Source organism: Artibeus jamaicensis, unplaced genomic scaffold, assembly GCF_021234435.1.
Source record: "Artibeus jamaicensis isolate MK-2021 breed Jamaican fruit bat unplaced genomic scaffold, CSHL_Jam_final contig_548, whole genome shotgun sequence".
NCBI lineage: Eukaryota > Metazoa > Chordata > Mammalia > Chiroptera > Phyllostomidae > Artibeus > Artibeus jamaicensis.
The window spans coordinates 3,327,959-3,349,077 of record NW_026521883.1 but is presented as its reverse complement, the minus strand read 5'-3'; the positions used below and the strand labels follow the sequence as shown (position 1 = coordinate 3,349,077).

Below are 21,119 nucleotides of genomic sequence, written 5' to 3'. Positions count from 1 at the left end.
CAAAACAGGACGAACATGCCACTCCGGGGGGGGGAGGGTGTTGGTAATGAGGGGCGGGGCTATACACACGAAGGGCAAGGGGTAGATGGGAAACCTGGGCCTGCCACTCAATTTTGCTGCGAACCCAAAATTGCTCTTACAAAGTCTATTTATTTAAATGGAAAAAACCCCACAAAACAAACATAATGACAATTCTGACATTCTGAAAAACAAGGAGCATTGAACACAAGCTCTTTATGGAGTATTTTTAAATCATTTTAAGATCCCTGAAATTGCCAAGAACTGACCTCATTTCAGAGCTCTACATCACAATAACTTAATTATCCTAGCCACAGGAATGTTAATTACCAGGTCCTTAGAAGTTTGAATCTGCCAATCTAAATCCAAGAGGACTTCAGAGACCTAGCTATTGGAACAGTTCCAAGTCTTTAAAACATGATCCTGAATGACATGAAGGAATAACTTTTTATATTTTAAAGCTGACTTTACCGATCTTAATGAGCTTTTATGATGAGTGATTTATACATGTAAACATGTTTAACATGTTATAGCTAATTTGTTTCACTGACATTTAGACAGAAGAATGAAAGAGTTGGTCAATGACTCTCAACCTTTTTTTAAAAAATATTTTATTGATTATGCCATTACAGTTGTTCTATTCCCCCCCTTCATTCCCCTCCGTGCTGCACACCCCTCCCCCACCATTCCCCCACTTTAGTTTATGACCATGTGTCTCAGGTTCTTTAGATTCTATATTTCTCATACTATTCTCGCCCTCCCCCCTCTTTTCTACCTACTGTCTATGCTACTTATTTTCTATACCTTCTCCTCCCTTCTCCTTCTCCCACTCCCCTGTTGCTAACCCTCAATGTGATCTTCATTTCCATGGTTCTGCTCCTGATCTAGCTGTCCTCTTAGTTTGCTTTTGTTTTAGGTGTGGTTCTTAATAACTGTGAGTTTGCTGTCCTTTCACTGTTCATCTTTTTTATCTTCTTTTTCTTAGGTAAGTCCCTTTAACATTTCATATAATAAGGGCTTGGTGATGATGAACTCCTTGAATTTGATCTTATCTGAGAAACACTTTATCTGCCCTTCCATTCTAAATGAAAGCTTTGCTGGATAGAGCAATGTTGGATGTAGGTCTTTGGATTTCATGACTTGGAATACTTCTTTCCAGCCCCTTCTTGTCTGTAAGGTCTCTTTTGAGAAATCAGCTGACAGTCTGATGGGAACTCCTGTGTAGGTGACTGTCCCCTTATCTCTTGCTGCTTCTAGGATTCTCTCCTTCATTTGAATCTTGGCTAATGTCATGATGATGTGCCTTGGTGTGTTCCTTCTTGGGCCCAACTTCTTTGGGACTCTCTGAGCTTCCTGGATTTCCTGGAAGTCTATTTCCTTTGCCGGATTGGAGAAGTTCTCCTTTATTATTTGTTCAAATAAGTTTTCCACTCGTGGCTGTTCCTCTTCCCCTCTGGTACCCCTATAATTCGGATGTTGGGGCATTTAAAGATGTCCTGGAGGTTCCTAAGTCTCTCCTCATTTTTTTGAACTCTTGTTTCTTTATCCTTTTCTGTTTGGTCCTTTTTTTCTTCCTTCTGGTCCACTCCTTTGATTTGAGTCCCAGTTTCCTTTCCATTACTATTGGTTTCCTGTGCATTTCCCTTCATTTCAATTAGTTTAGCCTTCATATGTTCCTCTAATTTGTGACTAAAATCAACCAGTTCTGTGAGCATCCTGATCACTAGTGTTTTGAACTGTGCATCTGAAAGTTTGGCTATTTCTTCATCACTTATATTTATCAGCTCCAGGGCTCTGAGTTCTTCTTGAGCCATAATGTTTTGATCTGTTTGTGCCTGTTATATATGAGGAGTGGAGTCTTTGATGTTCACCAGGGTGGGGCCCCCCAGGTTGCTGGTTTGTGATGCTGCATATGGGGGCGGGGTCAGAGAGGAACAATAGCGGTCCCCTCTGCTGCTTCACGCTGCTGAGGCCTGTGCAGTCCGTGTCATTGCTCGCTCCTTCACCAGTTTATCTGTGTGCAAATGTGTGACCGCAGTCAGTCCTCACCGCGGTCCACTGCCTTGCACACTCAGTGGGTCTGCCCCCTGCTACTCTACACCTGGGATCTGCCCACGGCTGGTGGCACGACTGGGTGGCATGCCCGGGTGGGTCCGGTGGGTCTTTCCTTCCCGACCCTGCTCTGCTGCTGGCTCTGCCCCTCTTACTGATTTGACTGAAGGGTTAGTTGTTGTCAGACTTCCATATAGTTCAATTTTCTGTGGTTTGGCTGTGTTTTTGTTGCTAAAACTTTATTGTTTTTAAACTTAGTTGTACGAGAAGGCACAGTGTGTCCACCTATGCCTCCATCTTGGCGGAAGTCCTCAACCTTTTTAAATAAATAGAATTTAACTAAAACCCAAACTCCTGACATTGTTTATCTTTTTCCTCAACATGTCTGTAAGCATATTCCATTTTTCTCTGCCCTGTGGATTTCTGGGCTGGTCTGGAGAGAAAGGTTTTTTAACTCTATGATTGCAACAGGTGTCTAGACTTGAAAAGAAGCTGGGAGCCAGAACCACTAGGATCTGGGGATGGATCACACCTCTCAGTGCACCCGGCCTGGGCGGGGAGAGGCTCACAAAGCTCCTCTCTTCTCCTAGTTCCCTCTCATTTTTCTTTCACTCAGGAAAGAATGAATCGTGATCTGGTTCCATCAGTTGTCAGGTACTATTTCAACCAAGTTTTCTAGTAAGTATAGTTACAGGGTTTAGAAGCCATAACGGCAAGGCTCTTTCAACTCCTCTCTCCTCTGGGCTGGAACACTACGCCAGGGTCTGTTTCCATATGGGAGGAAGTCTGTTGATCCCCTCCTGTCACATGGTTGGGCAGGACTAGACCCCCGCTGTGGCCTTGGCCAGCTCCATACTGGCAGAAAGCACATTCATGCCATTTCTCTCTCTCTGGTGTCATCTGGCCAGGTGCTGGCAGGTATGTACGTGTCTGCCAGTCTCCAATCAGAGTGGAGACTGAAGTTAAAAGCTAACATCCAAGATGCCCAAGGGTGTTATAGGGGGTGACGGAGGAGGAAGTAGTGGATAAAGAAAAGAAAGAGATCCAGATTCACAGCTTCCTTGGTTTGAGGCCATATTGCCTAACAGCTCATGTAAAAGGAAAGCTCCACAAAGCAGCCCAAACACTGGGAGAATGCATCAAAGGTCCTGTTGTCCAACACACACCAATGTGAGTCCACTCCTCAGCCGACACTAGAAGGGGAAAGAATTCTGACTAGGCAATGACCCTCAGTTCATTGGAGTCTGAGTCAAGGTGTGGACCTGAGCATTTGGTTCTCAAGCCTGCATTCGAGTGTACTAGAGCATTCCAACAAGATAAGCAATGAGCTCAACCAACTGGCGACCCCTGCGTACATTTAGGGCACACAGTAATTTTGGATGCATCTTATCCTTTATCATAGAATGCACAAAAAAGATTAGAATTATAGTTTATTATTTCTTTTGCTCTAGAAACTGCTGGGTTTTTTTGCTAAAGAATAAACAGGCATTAAGATGTTCATTAGCATTGCCTATAATGGTGAAAAGTTGGAAAACATATCATGAAGGGAATGACTACAGAGAGAATGGTATGCGACATGATGGGATACTACACAATAGTTAGAAGGAGCAAACTTGATCAATATATTGAATGTTGTTAGAGCAAAAAAAATATGTTCATTAACCAAAGCAAGTTGCCCATCAATATGCATGGTATGACATACTTACTCCACTTAAAAACACAATATATTATATTGTTTGTGGATAAACATATGCATAGCAAAAAATATTTAAGTGTGGACTAGAAGAATCTACACCAAATTCGTGATAGTAGACGTGCTCAGGCAGGGAAGGAGATGAATGGGACTGAGGAGAGGGACAATGTTATCTGTAATACGGGAGTTTTTGATTAAAAAATATTGGAAGCCAATATGATGAAATATTAACATCTGTGTACTCCAAGTAGTGGAACATATATAAAGTTTTCTCCAAATAAAAAAAGATACAGGTAGGAAAGATAGAAAGGGGGAAAAGGGAGAAGGATGAAAAGGGGGAGAATAGATGGCTCTCCATTTCCAGGCAGAAAGGTAACTCCTTTCAGCTCTCACACCCAGCTCGGCCATGCAATTCCTCCCTGGTTAAAACTCCAGCCCAAACTCATCTGCAACAGCCTTGATTTTGAACAACTTAATTTCTTTCTGCTTTGGAGCTGCCAATTCTGTTCATCCTTGCCAATGGCTCTGCTGTTTGGCTATAGAGCTGGTCATTTTCCTGGCTTCCACCTGGATCTTCTAGACGAAATGCTGTTTTCCTCTCTGGGAGCACTCTCTGCCACTTCTGCCCAATTCCTTCCCCACCTCCCCAGTTTACCAGGCATCCACCCTTCTCCCATGAGACACGCTTTGCCCTGGGAGGGAGTGGGCTGCAGTCAGTGGCCCAGAAGGCAGGGTCTTGGGCAGGAGTTTTCTGACACTCCTCTTTGGAGCCCCCACAAGTCAGGTGAGAGATGCTGGCTTTGAACTGAAAATTTCCATCACTAAAAAAAATCCATTAAACATATAATTATAGCATGTTTGGATTTGGAATGAATTGTATACTATTACATGCAAACAGATGAAGTTATTAAATACTGTGAAAGAAAGGGAAATTTAGAACACCAGCTAATGTAGTATTTCCCTTTTTAATTAAAGTAGACCTATATTGAGGCTGATGTTAAGAGTACTGAGCAAACGAACAAGCAAACACCCCACATAAGTTTTCCTTATATTTGTTATAATTATCTTCAATTTAAGTGGCAACATGGGTTAAAGAGGATTTGGTGGGTGAGGTTGGGGAGTTAATCACTGTTTAAAATATTTCATAGAAAATTTATTTTTAAATTTCAGAGAAGTGAATAACCAAATAATTGTTAAACATAACATTTAATTCCCATCTAGTGCTGAAGAAAATATACAGCATAATTTCACTTCTCGAGAAACTTATTTCTGTATCAAAAAGGACAAAATGGAATTTTTTCCCCAAATATTTTTGAAATGAGATTGTTTTTTTGCCTTGGACAGTTTAAATGAAGACTTCCTGGATTTAAATGAATCATGTTTCTGAACAGCCAATGTGTCATGGGGGTATGTTTTCACTAATGTTTTTAGTGAAAAACATTAAGTAAAATCCCAGCCAGAGTACCACTTTAAAAAAGTTGTGGTTTTAAGGCATACAAAATATAGATGGCAAATAAAATTAAAATCTAGCGTAAAAAATAAAATGGATACTACTGAAGAAAACTGCCATTGGTCTTTGAAATCCATTTCCTTCTTTTCATCTTTGAAAGTGAAGTAATCACCATCTAGAATTTGGTGTTCATCAACCCCATGTGCCTGTGTGCAGACATACTGTCCATATTTACCTGCAACTTTTTTTTCTCCTGCACAATCCCATGCAACTTAGCCATGTGAATACACTCATTATACCACTGTATGCTACCATTACTGATCATACTGGTACTGCTCCTATTGCTGCTGCTATTAATAGAGTTTATTTTGTGCTCAACACAGACTCACTTTATCCTTACAAAAATCTTTTCTTACCAGATAGTTACTATTGTGATCCTCATCATGAGCTAAAAAAAAAACAAAGACACAGAGGGTTAAGCTTCAGATCACACAGCCGAAAAATTAGTAGGAAGACACCACTACCATTCTGTCATCCATTCTCCTGTTAGTAGACAGCAGTAACGTGGTTGCCAGTTATTTGCCATTATAAATTATGCTGCACCGAGCGTCCTGTATAGGCCTCTTTGTGCACCTGCGCAAGAGTTTCTGGGGTATACACCTTGAAGCGGACTTGCAACCTTATTAGGGGACACGCATTCTCAAACCTAGTGTGTTTTGCCAAACGGCTCTAAGTGGTGATTCGAACTCACTCTCCCCTCTCCCACCCTGGCAGTGTTGTCTGCACTCACGCAGGTGCTCAGACTTTTACATTTTCACCAGTAAGGTAGGTATGAAATGGTACCTCACTGTGATTCTTATTTCTGTTTCCTTTATTTCTCCATGAATTGTATGCCTATATCCTTTATTATTTTTATGTTGTGCAATCCAATCCTTTTTTTCTCTTTAGGAATCTTTCACATATTAAATACTAATTCATTGTCTATCACCTGAACTGCAAATACTTTCTCCCAGTCTGTGGCTTATCATTTCCTCCACGATATCTTTTGTAATACAGATATTTAAAAAATCTAGTCAGTTTACCAGTCTTTTTTTTTTTTTAATGATTTAGGCTTATTTTGTCTTTTTTAAAAAATATGTTTTCATGCCCCGACACAAAGAAATTCTCTTAAATTTTCTTCTAATTCTGCCAGAGTTAACCTTTGTGTAGGATGAACTGTGGAGCTACAGTTTTATTTTTTGTTCCACATGGTTAACTATTTTCCCGGGGACCATCTATTACATTACATAAGCCATCCTTTTGCTGATCCGAATCGCCATCTGTTTTATTTATTTACCATGTTGTCTTATGTGCATGGGCCCGTTCCCAGAGTCTCTGACCTGTTCCATTATTCCATTTGTCCATTTCTGCACTCACATCACACTGGTATAATTTATTTATAACTTCATTATAAATTTTGATATCTGACCAGGCATATCTCCCTGCTTCTTTATTTTCAAAAATTTCTTGTGGCTGTTCTTGGTCTTTGACTCTTTTATGTGAATTTTAGATTCAGCTTATTAAGTCCCACAAAAAATGTTTTTTATTGTATTAATATTTATTAATTCAAAATTTATTGTATTAACATTATGGATTAATTTGGCAAAAATCAATTACCATTTTGTATTGGGTCTACCTATCCACAAAAGATAGAAATCTTCCCATTTACTTAGGTTTTTTTCTAATGTCTTTTGATACATTTTTTAAAAAAATTCAAAGATCTAATACATATTTGGTTGGATTTATTTCTCAGTGATGTATGTTCCTTATTGCTCTTAAAAATTATGTTCTTATTTTTATTTTTTTAGAATATATCTTTTTAAAAATTCATTTATCTTTAGAGGGGAAGGAGAGAGGGAGAGAAACCTCAGTGTATGGTTGGCTTTCATGCATCCCCTGCTGGGAACTGGCCTGCAACCCAGGCATGTGCCCTGACTGGGAATCGAACCAAGATCCTCTGGTTCGCAGACCTGTGCTCAATCCACTGAGCTACACCAACCAGGGCCCCCAAAATTACGTTTTTAAAAAATTACACTGACCTGACCAGGGTAAAGGACTGTGATTATTGTTTGTAAGTACTTTTTAACAAGTAATTTTGATGAATTCCACTATTAATTCCAATAATGTTTCTGTTAATTCTCTTGGATTCTCTGTACAGAATTGTTTGATCTGCCAGTAATGCCAATAATGAAAGTTTTTTTCTATCTTTATTTTTAATTCTTATAGACTTCATTTGATTGATCCGTTGATTGATTGATTGAGTTACTGCAATGGCCAAACCTATTAGATGACAACAAATACTGCTAATGTGATAGTTCCTGGGTTATTTTGTTTGTTTCTTGATCCAAAAACAAAATGTGTCTAACTTTTCTCCACTTGGAAAGATGTTTACCATTAGTTTTGGGCTTAGAGACTTCATGAAATTAAGGGAGCCCTCATCTACTTCTAGTTTCCATAGAGTTTATTTGTTTGTTTATTTTTTTAGGTGTTGAAATTTATCAAATGCTGTTTCTACATCGATTAAAATAGTCATGTGATTCTCTTTTATTCCACTGAAGTGATGAATTACATTAACAGATTTTTCAGATGTTAGATCATCCTTGCATTCTTAGCAGAACGACTTACTATTTGATCATAATATACTTTAATATATTGTTACTGTTGCTTTGACTTAACAATATTTGTGTCTATTTTAATAAATGAAAATGGGTCTATAACTTTCTTTGCATTTCCTTTTCTTATTTAATTTTGAAAACAAGGTTAGATTAGGCTCATGAGAAGAGTGGGGCATCTTTTTCTCTTTTCTTCTGAAACAACTTACATTAAATAGGTATCATCTATTCCCTGAAAGGTTAGTAGAATTCACTATAACACTGTGTGAGCCTGGAACTTTTAGGGTGATTGGGGGAAATCACTGATGACTACTATTTTAATTATATTAATGATTATCAGCCTGTTCAAATTATCTTTTTGTGACAATATTAGTGTCATATTTTTCTCGGGAGTTTATTTTTAGAGATTTCAAATGCATTAGTATACAGTGGTTAAGAATATTCTTTGCTGTATGAATGCATTTGGCTGCAAATGAGGCTGGGTATTATGGTTTTTATTCTGGTCAATCATGTGTCTAATTAAAAACTGGATAATTTGTTCAGCTTAGAAAAAAATTAAGAGTGGATATTAGTACACAATAAACAGTCATTTCCAGAAACTCTTTCGTTCACCACAGGCTCCACAGGCTGTGGAGCCCTCCAGACATGTTGAAGAGACAAGTGAGGACAGACCCCAGAGCACAGAAAGCCACAGATGGGAATTACCACGCCCATTATTCCTCTTCACCAGGCAATTGGGCCCCTCAAGAACCCCCACTTACCTCTTCTATCCCAAAGCTGTTCTATTTAAAGGTATCTCCTTTCTTATACTCTCCGGGGCCTCCAGGACGGGAGGGAGAAGAGGGATATTCAGGGGTTAGATGTCTGCCTGCATCTGAGAGTGCTTTCTGTCCTTGCCCCCAGCATGCCAGGCTCAAATTGTCTTACTCAAATTTTCCTTTTATTTACTTTTGTCAACTCCATATATTTCTGTCTCCCTCTGAGGTCCCTACAGAAAAGGGTTTGGAAAGGAGGTCAACAGCCCAAGCTAGTACTTGCCCATTTGCAGAAGTACTTTGTTTATGCTTTAATTTAGGGGGCCTAGCAGCCCCAGAGAAAGCTGTTTATGTCCCTCTGGCAAAGAGGTGCGTAATAATATCAGAGCCGGTTTCCCTCCCAAAAGGAGATGAGAATTCAGCCAGTGGCTGCTGAAGAGGAAGATAGATGTAAAAGGGCTGTGAGCCGAGATGCACACTTTCTAAGAGCCTGAAGCCAGGTTGCTTCCCCTTCAGGATGACCCCCCCATGTTGCAAGGTCGATGAGAATGTGTGATGAGTTTGGGGGACCTCCAGAGCTGTGCAGGATTGTACTTCCCTTCCCAGCTATGGCCTAAGGAAACTGTGAGAAGGGTCCCTGGAGAAGCTTGGCACATGGCCAAGCACAGAGGGAGGAAGGCCAAGGCCAAGGCCAGCTGTCCAAAGGGTCAGGACACTGTGCCTGCCCTTGTAGTCTCAGGCCACATGCAAGGGGAGAAGGAAAAGAAAAAAGGGAGAGGGAGAACTCCGGAAGAACAGAGCTATTAGATAGAAGTAATTATGTTTTAACCCAGAAGTTACTGAATTAAACTGCATTGGCAAGTTTGTTTTCTATCATTAGCAAAGCCTGCAAATGAGCCTAGTTATAGAGCTATTTTCTATATAGAGCTGTAAAGAAGAGCCCTTCACCCTATCTTTTTTTTTTTTTTTGCACACCCAAACTGAGATAGAGAATTTTATGCCTGTGACAACGTTCACTTTCATTTTTATCTTTTTGGTTTAAATGTTTACCATTAAACTTTCTCATTCTATCTGTTTCATTCAGGTTATTGGTCACTAAATTAGCTCCTTTATAAGCTTTCTGCCTTGTCCACTATGCCCTCTATTTTATTATCGATTCATCTTTATCTTTGTGTTAAATGTTTATTAAAATATTATCTACTTATGTTATTTTAGAGTTACATATACTTGCAATGAGTTGTAAATGCTATACAGATCTGTAAGGTAGTATCTTCAACCCATCAGTTAAACACTTTTAAATAGAAAATAGTATAAAAATACTTAAAATAGTATAAGATGAGCAGATGATTCAAGCTAGAATCTTTATAGTCTAACTAGAAAATAAAATAGTTCTACAATTTCTTTCTTTATAACCAAACTTAAGTATCCAATATAAAATTTAATGTATAAAAGTAGCACTTGATATTCAAATCAAGTAGCACATTAATATACATGTATACAGATATGTATTGCATTTTATACACAAGAGATATTTGTTATGATTTAAAATTTATATATGAGTCATTTTAAAATTTTATTTGCAAACTACCAGATCAGTGAGGTCACAGTCAACCAGTTAGTCAACCTCCTATGGCAAACATACTTTACAACTTCAGTGATCAAATCCAGTTTTCTACAGCACACCTCCTAACAGGTATGTCTGCAAGCAACCATCTCTCAACAGTCCTTGAAACTATAAACACAAACTTCTGATATTAAAGGATGCTCTTTGCCTTTTTAATAAACAGACTTAAATGAAACTAAAAATTAATGGTAAGAATCAGTAATTATAGACTTACCTTACATTTTCAAATTAAATTGTCAATATTCACTCACCATCTTTCCTCTCTATCTAAACAAAGATGAAGTGTTAACCTAGTGCTTTCAATGCTTTCAATTTACAAAAGCACTTAAATCAATGCCTTCCTAATATTTTCCTACAATTTCCTGCTTCAAAACAATTGGCCCTCTGATATTTATTTAGAGCAAGGCTGAATCAAAAACATTGAGGTAGATAATAATTTATATCCATAAATACAGTCTTCAGTTTACTAACACTATTAACTTCATTAATTGTGTCTCTAATTCAAAGAGTAGATCACACAAGATTGTGTACATTTCCCCCTGCCCTTGTTATTATATGTGCCCAGTGCCGTGGTTAAGAGTGCTCAAACATTGATATTGTAATTCTATCACCTCATGTCCTTGAGAACCAGGAGTTTGGGTGTAGACAACAGGCGATACAGATGCAACAAAATGAAGGAATTACATAAAAACCCTGGAGTCCTGAATTTGAATCAGAAACATCATTATGAACATATAAGGTATTTTTTCTTCACATTATGTATAGGATGTCCCAAAAGTTTAAGAGCAATTTTAAGGCTTAAAATTTCAAAAGTAGAAGTGTCACAGATTTACAAGCATATCATTTAAAACTCTCATGATTTAAATGCATTTTATACTTACTCAGTTTTTGGAAGTTTTTAACAAATTGCCATGCTCACTAAAGGGGCTCTGGATGAAAGGGCAGTACCATCTATAACCTTGTCCAGGGTGGGTGGTTGGACCTGAGACAGATCAAGTCCCTGGATCCAGCTGACAGTTTGCAGGAAACACAGAAGACAAAGGGACATGTCAGGTTCACCATGAGCCAACAGTCAGCAAAGTCCAGACTGTGGAAAACCATGTCAAACAAGCCAGAGTCTTCAACAGGTACATTGCCAGGAATAAAACAGAGACCCTAGAGATTGTGAGACTTAAATAAACTTCATAGACAAACAAGTCCACCTTATAGTGACTAGGGATGTGCACGAGTGGTGAGACTTACAAGGAAAGACATGGAAAGGACAACTGCAGAAGTCAGGATGGCAGTGACCAGTGGTGGAGGAAGAACTTGTGACTGGGTGGGGCTCACCAAGGGCTTCTTGGCTGGCTGGAAAGTTCCGTCTTGACCTGCTTGTTGCTTACAAAAATACTCACCTTGTAACAATTCATTAAGTCATGTGTTTGCTTTGTGTGGCTTTACGCATCTGTGTTTTATTTTATAGTAAAATAATACAGTGAATATTAAAATAACCGAAAAATATACTAAAAAAAGAAAAGACTACCCCTGTATAGCGTCTGTTCTATAGGTTGTATTCTTCCAGGATTTTAATTGGGTTTTGCTTATTTTTTCAGCTGATGTCTTGATTTACATACAGTGAAATCTATTCTTTTTGGTTTAGAGTTCCATGAGTTTTGACAGATGCATAGAGTTGTATAACCACGGCCAGAACCAACATTTAGAACACTTCTGTTACCCCTCCCAGCCCCAAATTCCCTTGTGTTGCACTTAATAGCAACACAATCCTCCCTTCTCTCAATCCCATGCAACCACTGAGTTTTCTGTTACTATAATTTTGCCTTTTCCAAAATGAAGTACTCGCTTTGGGAATAAATAGGGAAACATAGTGGATAGCCTTTAGCTTCTGGCTTCCTGGCTAGCATAATGCATTTGAGATGCACCACTGAGGTTGTATGGGTCAGTATTCATTCCTATTTATTTCTGAGTAGTAGTTTATCCTACTTTTATTTTATTTTTTAAATACTTTATTTATTTATTTTTAGCATGAGGGGAAGGGAAGGAGAAAGAGAGGGAGAGAAACATCAATGTGTGGTTGCCTCTCATGCTCCCCCAACTAGGGACCTGGCCTGCAACCCAGGTATGTGCCCTGACTGGGAATTGAACTGGTGACCCTTTGGTTTACAGGCCTGAGCTCAATCCACTGAGCCACACCAGCCAGGTCTATCTTATTTTTATTGCTGAGTAGAATACTGATCCATTCAGCAGTTAAAAGATTGGTTTATTTCCAGTTTTTGGTGATTACTAATAAAGTTATTCCAAATATTCACAAACAGGCTTTCATGTGAACATATGTTTTTATTTCTAGAGTAAATTTTAGTAATTTTTAAAAAAATGTTATTCTGAAATTTTTGTCCTTTGGTTTATTGTAGGGGCCACTTTGCAAGGTGTGGAAATGTAGCTCAGCACCCACGTGGAAAACCAGTGGGGAGCGAGTCAACACACAGGACCACACCCATGAAGAAGTTCTCCCGTGGGAAACCAGGCCCACATTATACCTAGGCTGCTTTGTGACTTGCTCTTGCTAAAACTCCCTCACCCTGAGTTCAGGTGGCGAGAGCTTGCTGCATATCTTTAAAGTAACTTCCTGAAGTCTGTGCTAATTCTCCCAAGGACTAAAGTGTAACCAGACCTGTTACTATTATCGTTCCCTTGCATCTGCAACATTTTTTCCTTTTTAATCTGTAAGAAGTAATCAATAACATCTCTTCTGTTGCTATCTGTAGAAAGTAATTACCTAAAGCAAACCTAAGTATAATGAATGAAAATCTTCTTTGATGCATGCTATTAGAAAGCCAATAAAAGCTAGTCGAGGCAAGGGTCGGCACACTCTCCCCTTGAGAGAGTGACTGTGCGTCCCTTTTCCTCCATAGGACTCTGTAGTCCATGTGAATTTATCTCGTCTCATATATAACACCATGGACACTGCTGGCCTGTGTCCACATCAGTTTATCAAGTAAAATGTAGAAAGTTCGGAAATAAAGTGACAACTGTGAGAGGAGAGTTTGGGTCTGATAGAAAAGAAAGATTCATTTTCTGTTTTAATCTATCCTGTGGCAACCTTTTCAAGCTCCCTGAATTGACCTCTGATTTTCTTTAGGATTACATTTCCCATCTCTTTTGGAAATAAAAAAATAAGACACATTTTTAAAATTCAGCTTTGGGTAGAGATTCTAGCTGAAGCCACAGAATACGAGTCTCAATGAGGAGTTTATTTAAGAGCTGCAAGAAAGTAGACCCTGTCAACAGCTACTTACAAAAGACAAGACTGAGCCAGTTCCTTTGCCTTATTCAATGAGAATAAAACACTGGAGAATATAAAGAAGACTTGACCTTGAAAACATTATGAATATAAATATTAAACTCCACTAGGGTAATGATCCCATCTTGTCAGATATATATGCATTCAGTATGCTATTTTCATATTTTATCTATCTACTTATGATTATTAGAATTTCCCTTTAAATCCTGACTTTTAAGTAATTAGTGTTGTCTTAACCTTTAATCTGGTATCTAAGTTATATTCAGTTATTTGTTATGGAAACATAAATTTACTCACTGTATGTTTGTTTGTTTTTTAAAAATTTAATTATTTTTAGAGAGGGGGAAGGGAAGGAGAAAGAAAGGGTTAAATCAATGTGTGGTTGCCTCTTGCATGCCCCCTACTGGAGACCTGGCCCCCAACCCAGGCATGTGCCCTGACTAGGAATTGAACCAGTGACCCTTTGCTTCACAGGCCTGCACTCAAACCACTGACCTACACCAGCCAGGGCAATAATTCTTGAATGTATGTTTGTGATAGGAAGACACATCATAATTAAATTACCCAAGATTAAAGATAAGGAGAGAATCTTGAAAGCAGCAAAGCAAAAGAAACCAGTTACCTACAAAGGAGTTGCCATAAGACTTGTCAGCTGATTTCTCAAAAGAAACCTTGTAGGTAAGAAGGGGCTGGAAAGAAGTATTCAAAGTCATGAAAGTCAAGAACCAAGATTACTCTATCCAGCAAAGCTATCATGTAGAATGGAAGGGCAGATAAAGTGCTTCCCAGATAAGGTCAAGTTAAAGGAGTTCATTACCACCAAGCCCTTATTACATGAAAGGTTAAAGGGACTTATCTAAGAAAAAGATAAAAAACTATGAACAGTAAAATGATAACAAACTCACACTATCAACAACTGAACCTAAAAAACAAAAACAAAAACAAACTAAGCAGCAACTAGAACAGGAACAGAATCACGGAAATGGAGATCATGTGGAAGGTTATCAGCAGGGAGTGGGAGAATGGGGGAAAATGCACAGGAAGTAAGAAGCATAAATGGTAGGTACAAAATAGACAAGGGGAGGTTAAAAATAGTATAGGAAATGGAGAAGCCAAAGAACGTATATGTATGACCCATGGACATGAACTAAGGGTAGGAGGGGATGCTGGAGGGAGGGGTTGTGCAGGGCAAAGGGAAAAACATTGCTGTGACAAACATCCATTGGTTGCCTCCCATAAGTGCCCGGATGGAGGATCAAATCCTCAACCTGGGTACATGCCCTGACTGGGGATCATACAACCTTTTGGTATATGGAACAATGCTCCAACCAACTAAGCCACTCAGCCAAGGCTAAAGTTTATAACTTAAGTGAGCAAACACAGTTCTCCCTAGCAAACAGAATTTTCTACAGTATACATAGTATCATGATTACAAATTACCATTATTGTAATTAGAAGTTAAATATTATGGAGACTCTGCCCTTAGTAAGCAAATAAGAGGAAATATAATTATATTCTAAAGAGACAAAGTGTATGTAAACTAAAACATAAACTTAATAATAACTTAGCCCCATCAAATTTTCATCTATTGTACTCTTGATCCAATTTAATATAAAAATCTCTGATTATTTATATCTTATTCACATGAGGCAAATAACTCTGAATCTGAACTGCTTGTTTCAACCAAATTCTTTTCTCCATGTTTCTTACTACATATATTTACAGCTTGTGACCTATTTTTCTCCTTTAATTTTAAGGTGGGCTAAACTGAAATATTTTCAAATTGATATATTTTCACAACCAGTAATTTTCTCCAGAAGATTTACAATTTCCTGTCAGGTGAGGGTGGGGATGTGAGGAAGAGAAGACTATGGTAATGAGTCTGACAGAGAACTTCTGCATGGCCGAGAGAAGAAAGAGAATAAAAGAGATTTTATCACTCAGTATTCAATCTTTCACTTAATCCTCTTGACTTCGCTTGCTTTTTAATTTTTCCTTAATGTCCTTAAAGTGGAATTTCCTTCATTTTTCCTTAAAGTGGAGTTTTGGGGGAGAGCAGAAATAAGTCTGTGTTCGATCTGACGTATTTAATTGATAATCCCGATAGACCTTTTTTTAAAAAATAAGAAGCACTTTTCTAATTATCCATGGAAATAAAAAACAGATTTCTGCCCTGACTAGAGTGGCTCAGTGGGTTGGGCATCATCTCAGGAACCAAAAGGTTGCTAGTTCAATTACTGGTCAGGCACATGCCTGGATTGCGGGCCAAGTCCCCAGTTGCAGGAGGCAACCAATCGTCTCTCTCTTGCACATCAATGTTTCTCTCCCTCTCTTTCTCCCTTCCTTCCTTCTCTCTAAAAATAGATAAATAAAATCTTCTAAAAAAAGATTTCTTGCCCAACTACTCATGCAGTCAAGGAAACTGGAACGCCACAACTTGATCTAGTAATTGTAGATCCCAAGTACAGCTCAGTCATATTGTTCTCAGGTCAGTTTGAGTTTGGCCCATTAGTGCTGTCATTTAAACATGGACTCCAGACCCATCAACCCATAGCTGCACCTCCTGGGTTTTCCTTTAGACAATACTCAGGTACTAGCCTGTGCCTTTCAGTGACTCAGTTCTTCTCCTGGAGCATGGTTACCCACCCACACACCTGCTCCCTCTTCATGTTTGATAACAGAATCTCAACTTGGTTTGAGGGGCATATTAGCTTCCTATTGCTACTGTAACACATTATCACAAACTTAGTGACTTAAAACAACACAAAGTTATTTTCTTATAGTTCTGGAGATCAGAAGTCTAAAATGAGCCACCAGGGCTGCATTCCTTCTGGAGGATGGAGGGAAGAATCCATTTCCTTGTCTTCTCCGGCTTCTGGAAGCTGCCTGTTTTTGTTTTGTTTTGTTTGTTGTTGTTGTTTGGTTTGTGGCCCTGGATCAGTTCAACCTCTGCTTCCATCATCTTCTTCTCTGACTTCAACCCCCCTGTCTCACTCTTTTAAAGACCCTTGTGGTTACATTGGGCCACCTGATAATCCAGGATAATTTCCCCATCTCAAGATATCTAACATAATCACATTTACAGAGTAAGGTAACATATTCACAGGTTCCAGGGACCAGGTCACAGACAGATTTGGGGAGGCAGGGTTATTCTGCCTACTACAGAAGGCAATGAACCCAGCCCCAGAAGGGGGATCGTAGTCGGTTCAAAAGGAGAGAGCTCCACTTTTCTGGCCACCCCCTTCCTTATCTTTTGAATGTTACTATGTAAGGATATGATACAAAAGCTATTTCAACCCCCTTGTGACCTTAAAGCAAAGGCTAAGACAATTACAGAGATGTTGACTTAACAGCCTGATACTGTTGGACCACTAATCTAACTCTTGCATAATGAACCCTCAGAATTCTTATTAAATGGAATCATACAATGTCTTTAGTTTAAGCAACTGTTAATGTGACATTTTATTACAGCTGAAGGCATTCCCACTAACATGTACTTCTAAATGGAAAACTCTCAATTGAATATCACTTGTCTGCAAGAATCCTGGCTCTTAGAAAATAACTGAATTTCCAGCAGACGGGGAAACATGAACACCAACAAAGATGGGCATAATGGTGATTTAATCTCAGAGGAACCATACTTGAGCTTTCAGACTCATGTAATAACAAACTATCATTTTTTAAAATTTTTTTCATATTCTTCCCACCAAAGTACACACAGGTGGTTTCAATGACACAATCTATTGGATGGTAAATTAGACAAGATAAGGGCCAGAGAGTACCTAGAACAGCGTTATATATAGTAAGACTTACTATAATAAGTGTAATAGCTTCAATAAATTATAGCTATTATTATCATATGTTTTGTGTGCATTTTATTTGGGGAAATCAAGTCCCATGATTAATAATAGTGTCACCAAAGCCCCACCTTGAGACAAACTGGATTAAGAAGATGCCTTCTACATACTCTGATTCCTTCTTGAAGAATTAATAATCATACCCAATATTGAGGAAGTTAATGTCTGACAAAATTGCATTTGTTTTTCAATTAGGGCTCAATGTTAGAGATTAGTAATGGATATTTTGCTTTATACTAATTTAGAGATGGCTACGTTCCGTAATGTTGAGGCCAGACATCTCTCCCTGGTTCTCAGATAGATCTGGGTGAGCACTGCCCATACCCTTAGTCAAACCCTCCCTAGACTGAGGGGAAACAAGAGGGCTCTCAATTCCATAAAACTCTGTGTACCTAGTGATCTAATGCTCTTCTAAAAATAAGTCTTGACAGAGACCTTCCCCATCTTTCACACCCACACACTACTGACAGATTGAAATCAATACTGTCTGTCTCTCCTTAGGCAAATATGGACCTTGTCCTTGTAATCCTAGGTTGAAGAAAGCCTGGTGAGAAGAACTCATCAACCCATAATAAAACTTGGCAAGGATGTAAAACAGTACCCAGAGAAAATGCTGGTCTGTGCCATGCACAGAAGTCTAGTTGGGTTCTGGTTTTACAGAACAATGTGGAATACTTGGTCATTGCTCCATGAGCAGTAACAAGAAAAGGGACATCAGCCCATTGTATTGGATGAGAGCTACATCCAAGTTAGTTATGCTAAAATACTGAGTAGCTCTCCTACTGCCTTGTCAGGGCCTTCAATAAAGGTCATGACTATAAATAATATTTTTAATAAATGTCTTAAAACTTAGAGCAATGATTTGCAACTTTTCCTTTAGATCGTCAAATAAGAAAATGGCAACAGGAAACACAATAGCCACCTGGTGTGAATGATCAAAATTATATCTATTTTTAATTTCTTAATTTTTAAAATTAATTGCTCAGTTACAATTGTCTTAATTTCCCCCCCGTTCCTCTCCTCTGCCTTCCCCTCCCCCATCTTCCACATTCAATCCTCCCCGCCCCGCTGTCTTCGCCCACGTGTCCTTTATACATGTTCCCCGATTCTTCTCCTCCTTTCCCCCATTGTCTCCTTACCCTGTCCCCTCTGGTCACTGTCGGTTTGTTCTTTAGTTCCATGTCTCTGTTTCTATTTTGCTTAAATGTTTGTTTTGTTGATTAGGTTTCCACTTATAGGTGAGATCGTATGGTGTTTGTCTTTTACCACCTGGCTTATTTCACGTAGCATAATACTCTCCAGTTCCATCCATGCTGTTGCAACTGGTAGGAATTCCTTCTTTCTTTCTGGGGTGTAGTATTCCAATGTGTAAATGTACCACAGTTTTTTGATCCATTCATTTATTGATGGGCATTTAGGCTATTTCCAGCACTTGGTTAATGTATATAAGGCTGCCATGAACATTGGTCTGCATCGCTCTAAGTCTCTAGGAAGCAGATGATAAAATGAAATGAAGACAGGCAAGAGGTTCCTCTTAAGAGATGAAGACAGAGAACACCAGGGGGGAAATGAGGAGAGAGGTAGGGAAGGCAGGGACTCCTACAGAGGACAGTGGGTTTTGACTCCTCTGAAGGAGAAAGGGAAGAGACAGAAGGAGGAAAGGGGGGAGGGAGGGAGGCAAGGAGGGAGGGAGGGAGGGAAGTATGAAACCTCTTTGAAGTTTCTAGGAAAATTTCAGCAAGACTAAGGAGGAGTCCTCAGCCCAAATCGCCCTTCAGAGGATCCTGTGTTTTCCATGTTTTAGAACCCCTGTCTCACAGAGCCATGGTCAGGGAACAGTCCCTGGAAGGCATGGCCCGATGCTGACCTTGTGCTGACTGACCTTCTGAGCCCAGCAGCTGGGACTTTCAGTAAATTCTGCTTCCACGGGAGATGTGGGAGGAGAATCTTCACATCCACCACACAGCTGCCACATCATCTTTTACACAGTTTATAAAAGGCTGATGGGGAAGAAAATCAACAGTTACACGTAACACATGGAATATGATTTCTTAGTGGCACCAGTACTGTCTCATATTTGTTTCAAGGTTTACAGCTTATGAAGTGCTCTTACGTGTCTCCTCTCATTTTAAACAGTCAGGGTGACTTTATCCCATTATAAGGATCGGAAGCCTGAAGCTCACTAGGACACCCAGCCACGAGGCAGGGAGCTGAGCCTGGCTCTCACCCCCCTCACTCTTAGTTCCAGCGCTTAGTCCACTAGACAAGGAAAACTGCTGGAACCCGCGGCCCCAGAAATGTTGATAAGGTCCTTCAATAAGAAGTAATCTTAGGCCACTTGCTTAAAGACTGATCCAGAAAGAAATTTCCCTCCAGAGAAGGCTCATCCTCTGTTTATCCTCTCACTAGAGGCAGCATGCATAGGATGAGAACAGATTTGTCTCTAGCAGAGAAACCCAAAGAGATGGGTCACGAGCTGTCCTATTTACCGGGCAACGCCTTCAGGAGGTGTCCCTAGGCTGCAGTCTCCCGTTGCCAGAGCAGCCCCTGTGGCCTCAGAGCAGGTAGGAAAGGCCCCCTTGGAAGGGGGTGTCTCCCTCCAGGTGGAGAGGGCACTGCTTTCAGATGCGGATCCTGCAGAAGGTGCTCCAAAAAGGTGTACCTTCCCCAGCCGGTTTATATGGGATGAGACCAGCAGATACTTTTCTTTAACATTACTGGGAGATTTTCTTTTTTCCCAAAAAGAGAAAACCCAAAATGGTGAAGCAGGAATTACTACAACTGCAGGAAAAATCCAAAGCAGTGCTCCATTCCCTGCGCTGGCACCACTCAGGAAGGAGGGAGAAAGGGCAGGTTGTACGCCGAGTCTCACCAGGTAGAGGCTGCCCCAGGCTGGACCTAGGGCACGTAAGGTAAAAATACACATGAAAGCTTCACATTCTAAGAAGAAAAGATGGCACATTCATTTTAGAGTTGTTGATTGTGCGGAACTCACTAAAAAAAATCAATATTTTCATTGGGCATCAGAAAAACATCAAGGAGTAAAGTCCTTTTAAACAATGAAATTGCCTCCCAGGGGACTATAATGGGAAGCATCGCCATTTCCATAGTGCACTTCTCCAAGCAACTTTCTCTCAGAGTAAGGTAGAAGCAAATTCACATTAGACCTCTTTGGACTTGCTTTTAGCAGGAGGAAATGTTCTGGGTGGAATGGCACCCCATTAAACAGCACTGAACCTGACTTCTATTTTATACTTATGAATTGCTTATTCAAAGATGGGAAATCACTTTGTTTTCTTGGGGGAAGCAAATGCCCCAGGCAGCCACAGAGTAAATAGCAGGGTGGTAGGCTGAAACAGGGTCTCTGAATTCCAGTTCTGATGCCATCATTCGCTAGGTCTTATTGTGCAGGTCACAAAACCACTCACAACCTGTTAACTTGTTTATTCAATGAGTTGATTGTTAATGCTGCAAAGCCTTTTTGCTCCTCCAATTGACCTAAGGGGCTTTAAAAGAATACACAGGGCCTGGCAGAAGCAAGGCTTGTTTGAGTGTGGTTGGTAGGATAATAATATGGGTGTAATAATGTATGATTTTAAGTTGAACATTCACCTAAAATACACGGTGTGCTGGAGAGTTGTGGGGTCAACTTTACCCTCAAGTCCCCCTGTTTGCCACGGATGAAAGTAAATACTGCCAAGACATGATCTGCTTGGGGAGG

At 39.6% G+C, this 21,119-nt stretch overlaps 2 long non-coding RNA genes across 5 annotated transcripts in view; both read right to left on the bottom strand.

Annotated features, from left to right (window-relative positions):
• Positions 1-731: 731 nt before the first annotated feature.
• On the bottom strand, positions 732-9,894 carry LOC128628130 (uncharacterized). Its single transcript, XR_008392457.1, has 3 exons — positions 8,626-9,894; positions 5,630-5,661; positions 732-4,584 (listed from the first exon to the last, which is right to left on the bottom strand). It is a non-coding gene; the product is annotated as an uncharacterized LOC128628130 (long non-coding RNA).
• A 290-nt stretch (positions 9,895-10,184) lies between these two features.
• Positions 10,185-21,119, bottom strand: part of LOC119056995 (uncharacterized) — a 42,024-nt gene continuing 31,089 nt past the window's right edge. For 2 of the 4 annotated variants that reach the window (XR_008392456.1, XR_005083988.2), the window contains exon 6: positions 10,185-11,253. This is a non-coding gene — a long non-coding RNA (uncharacterized LOC119056995). Of the gene's footprint in view, positions 11,254-19,119; positions 19,399-21,119 lie in introns of those variants that run through there. The other 2 variants (XR_008392455.1, XR_008392454.1) reach the window with 2 other exon arrangements.